General features: G+C 45.5%; 1 non-coding gene across 1 annotated transcript; it reads left to right on the top strand.

Annotated features, from left to right (window-relative positions):
- Positions 1–4,652: 4,652 nt before the first annotated feature.
- Positions 4,653–4,759, top strand: LOC115868331. Its single transcript, XR_004045513.1, has one exon. It is a non-coding gene; the product is annotated as a U6 spliceosomal RNA (small nuclear RNA).
- Positions 4,760–5,058: the final 299 nt, after the last annotated feature.

The following is a 5,058-nucleotide window of genomic DNA, read 5'->3' as shown; positions in this document are numbered from 1 at the left end:
CATGGAAATCTCACAGTGCCTAGCTATTTCTTTGCGTCTACTCATCCCGGTGTTATACAAGAAGTGTGCATCCTAAGGGCAAAATCATACGGAAGCACAAAAGAGTCAATATGTCACTTGCTCCCCGTGAGTAAAGGGGTTACATTCTTTGCCATACTTAATGTTCACAGATACGGGCAAATTGTCCAATATTACACAAGTTAGAGAACGGGTCGGTGTGGAGTTAAAATGTTATTTCAGAATATATGAATGAATGTGATAGTTCAAGGGTTTCAAACTTTGGTCTACAGCAGTGGTTCTCAACCTTCCTCACGCGCGACTCTTTCATACAGTTCCTCATGTTGTGGTGACCCCCCCCAACCCTAACATTAATTTCGTTGCTACTTCATCACTGTCATTTTGCTATTGTTATGAATCGGGCGACCCCTGGAAAGGGTCGTTTGACCCCCAAAGGGGTCGCAAACCACAGGTTGAGAACCGCTGGTCCAGATTAAGATAACCCACACTCTTGATCTACGTAAGTAAAGGGATGACAGACTCTCAACTCACATCTAAGCAGAAGGATTTGGGTTACCATGAGTCCGGGGAGTGAGCAAGAATACCTGGTTGAATGGCTGAGCCAAGGCCCCTGGAAAGGAAAGGAGTTAACCAGGCCAGGCAAAACTCATGCTCCATTCAGAAGCCTAGGCTTGCTGACAGTAGAGCTGCCGTGAGTGAAAGAACAGAAATGACGGTGGGCATTCAGACACACAAAACAGCCCAGACAGGCATTAGGCCACAACAAAGGGACATGAACAGCCAAGATAAAAAAAAACGTGGAGGAAAAACTGTATAAAAATGAAACTGCAAGAAAACAATGGGACTGACGGTTCCGGGGGGAAGAAGGGAAAGAGGGGGAGAGGCGAGGGGGTAAGGAAGTGGTGTTAACAAACCCAGGGACAAGGGAACAACAAGTGACCCAAAATCAGTGGTGAGGGGGGTGTAAGAGGCCTGGTAGGGCGTGGTCAGGGGTAATGTAACCGAGAGGAATTAGTGAAACCCAAATGAAGGCTGCGCATGATAGTGGGACAAGAGGAAGGTAAAAGGAAACAGAGGAAAGAACTAGGAGGAAAGGGCATTTATAGAGGTCTACATAAAGGCATGTACATATGTAAATATATTTATATATGAGGATGGGGAAATAGACCTATGTGCATATATTTATAGGTTTAGTATTAAGGTAGCAGATGGACATTGGGCCTCCACTCAAGTACTCCCTCAATGCAAGAACACTGTTCTATTAAACTGGCGTTCCATGATGCTCACCTTCCCATCACGATCGCTGAAGACAAGGTGGGTGCATAAGCAAATGTGGTGAAGAAAGCTGATGGAGCCTGGCTATTAAAAGATAAAGCGTCAAAAAAAAAGATATAGCATCTGGGGTCTTAAAGGCGTGAAGGTAAACAAGCGGCCATCTAGCTCAGAAGCAACAAAGCCCACATGGAAGCAGCACACCAGCCTGTGCGATCACGAGGTGTCAAAGGCATCAAGTATGAGGCGTCAAAGAACAAAAAATCAAATCATCGTGAATGTGAATGAGGGGAGTGCAGATTGGGGACCCAAGACCCATCTGTAGGCAACTGGACATCCCCTTACAGAAGGGTCTTGGAGAGGAGACGAGCCAGTCAAGGTGCAGCATAACAACATGAAACATACAACTTTCTTCTAGTTCCTAAATGCTACCCACCCCACTATCATGATCCCAATTCTACCTTACAAATCTGGCTAGACCAGAGGATGTACACTGGTACAGATAGGAACTGGAAACACAGGGAATCCAGGATGGATGATCCCTTCAGGACCAGTGCTGAGAGTGGCGATACCGGGAGGGTGAAGGGAAGGTGGCGTGGAAAGGGGGAGCCGATGACAAGGATGTATGCTGGCGGAGCTGCGTCCTTGGGTAGATCCCTGGGAGCCCAGCTTTCTTTCTTCAAGCCGTTTGCCCCTCTCTGTTTAGTATCTCGCTGTTTGCTCGTTTAGGGGGTCAACCCAGAAGCAAATACTCCTGGGAGATCCGAGGAGCAGGATTAGGGACAGTGATTTTATTACTCTGTCCTCCTCCCTGGGGGATGGACAACAGAAAAGTGGGTGAAGGGAGTGGGTAATACATGACAAAATAATAATAATTTATAAATTATCAAGGGTTCACGAGGAAGGGGGGAGCGGGGAGGGAGGGGGAAAAATGAGGAGCTGATATTAAGGACTCAAGCAGAAAGCAAATGTTTTGAGAATGATGATGGCAACAATCGTACAAATGTGCTTGACACAATGGATGAATGTATGGATTGTGATAAGAGTTGTACGAGCCCCCAATAAAATGAATTTTAAAAATCAGAAGAAAATAAAATAAAACTGCAGGGATTCAGTCAGACATAGCTTCAATGGTGCTTCAGTCCACTCCTCACCCCTCATTTTTCCTTACTGCATATGCCTAATCAAAATTTGTTTTTCCTCACTATTAAAAAAAATAAGAAAATATATAAATAAGTAAACAAAACTGCACTGGACTGTACTTCCCATGTGTAGTCCAACTGCCCACAGTAATTGAATGTATGAACAACAAGGTCTACATGTTATGCTGGATAGCGGAGGTCTTTATGCAGAGTTCAACGTCAAAAATCCTTTAGGTAGGTTACCCGGGGTTCACTGATCACTGTCCCTAATCCTCCTCCTCGGATCTCCCAGGAGTATTTGCTTCTGGGTTGACCCCCTAAACGAGAAAACAGCGAGATACTAAACAGAGAGGGGCAAACGGCTTAAAGAAAGAAAGCTGGGCTCCCAGGGATCTACCCAAGGACGCAGCTCTGCCAGCACACATACAGTGTGGACGGTGAGTCTTTTAAAGAGGATTCATAACAGCAAAACACTGGACAGAACCCAAACATCCATCCAAAGGGGCTGTAATAAACTAGAGTCCAGCCATGAAAAATAGTTTCACACAACCTTAACGGACTAATATGGAATTGCCTTACAAGATAATTGTTAAGGAAAACGTCAAGAATAATGTAGATGGGATCATATTCTTCGTATATAAAATCGACTTCCTTTTGTAATACAAACAATGGAGGGAAACAGTATGCTACCTTTTGTGGAAGAAGGCAGGCAGGGAGGGAGGTGGGAAAACTCACTGCCATCAGCCCAGACTCACAGCCACCGACCGCGTAGCGTGGACCTGCCCTGAGTTTCCGAGTCTGCGATCTTCATGGAGCAGAAAGCCTCATCTTTCTCCCCCGGAGCAGCTGGTGGTTTTCAACTGCTGACCTTGTGTTTCACAGTCCAACTCGGTGCAATTCGTGACCCACTACAACACCGGAGGGAGGGGAGACAGGAGGGCGAAAGGAAGAGAAGAGGTGAACAAGGAGTAAGCGCACACACTGTTTTTTTGCATTCTTTCTTTCAAAGGAAATGCAGGAAGGGAAAACCAGGAACACATGAAAACTGTTGCCTGTGGGTAGGCGGCATAGGGTACAACCATATTAATGTGGCATGGCTTTCCTAACCAGTCTTAAGGGCTCTGGTGACGTAGTGGATTACGCCATTGGGCTGCCAACCACAAGTTCAACGGTTTGAAACCACCAGCTGCTCCATAGGAGACAGGGGAGACTTTATACTCCTGCAAAGCGTTACAGTCTCAGAGACCCTGACCTCTAGGGTGACTGTGAGTCCGAATCGACTGGCAGGCAATGAGTTGAATGGAAGGACCCAATGGTTGCCAAGCCATAAACAGGAGGTCTCCAAGGCCCCTCCTTCAGTCGGCGGGTGGATACCACACAGCCTGCTACCCCGTGTCTGCTCGTAGGGTGCAATATGAAACGCACAGCGTCACGTGTGCTTTGTTCCGCACAAAATGTTTAGCCTGACGCTCATCAAGCCTTGTGAAGAATTGTCCCTCTGCAGGAAATGCAGGGAGTAGAGGCCCAGGTTTGAAACACCATGGGGGGTGGGGGGGGTGGGGGGCGGCGCAAATCCAGAGTGTGCACTAGTCTACAAACCGCCTGATCGAGACTCTGTGAAAACAGTTAAAATCATGGAAAAAAAAGAAATATCCCTGAGATTAACAGGGGCTCGGACATAAGAGTTCTGGGTGGGGCAAAGCGAGCCACTAACCCAAAGTTTGGAGGCTCCTGGGAAGAAAGTCGTGAAGATCTACTTCTGAAAAAAAAAAAAATCCGCCTTTGAAGACGAAATGTAGCACAGTTCTACTGGGACACATGTGACGCGGCCGTGAATCAGCGTTAACACGACTACAGCGGTTTAAAGCCACATACAAAGCAAATGCCATGTGTGAGGCTCAATTGACTTTTTGCCTTTCCCAACCATTTTATTGGCATATAATTCAATTGACTCTTGGTTCCAAAAAGACTTTTTAAATCTATAAAAGACATTGTTGGGATAATTGGGGAAACTTGAATATAGACTGGATGTTAGATGATGTCAGGGAATTGTCCCTTTTCTTCAGTATAAAAATGCACTGTGGTTGCGTAGAAGAATGTTCTTTGGAGATGTCTGCTGCAGTATTTAAGGACAAAATAGGCCTTGAATTTCCACAGGGTTCAGAGAGAAATGTATATACGAGCATAGCTTCAGATCATTTATGGAACAATTAAAAGTTAGTGCTTGCTTCAGCAGCACATATACTAAAATTGGAAAGATACAGAGCAGATTAGCATGGTCCCTGAGCAAGGACGACACTCAAATTCATGAAGCATTCAACATTTTTTTTAAAATTAAAAGTTAGTAGAATTTTCCACAAATTTGTGAAGCCCCATCATTTATATAAATAAAATATCTTGTATATATGTGTCTGTGGGTGTGTGTAGGATTCTCTGGGTGGGATGAATAGTTTAGCTCTCAGCTATGAACCATAAGGTCAGCAGTTCAATCTCACCTAGCGGCATCTTGGAAGAAAGACGTGGGGATCTCCTTTGAGAGACCACAGCCTTGAAACCCCTGTGGAATATGGTTCTGCTCAGCACATGTGGGGTTGCTGGGAGCTAGGTTCAACTCTACAGCAACTGG

Source organism: Echinops telfairi, unplaced genomic scaffold (genome assembly GCF_000313985.2).
Source record: "Echinops telfairi isolate 266 unplaced genomic scaffold, ASM31398v2 ScPeMD7_9;HRSCAF=40, whole genome shotgun sequence".
NCBI lineage: Eukaryota > Metazoa > Chordata > Mammalia > Afrosoricida > Tenrecidae > Echinops > Echinops telfairi.
The sequence above is the reverse complement of the archived record's forward strand: the minus strand, read 5'-3'. Positions and strand labels throughout refer to the sequence as shown.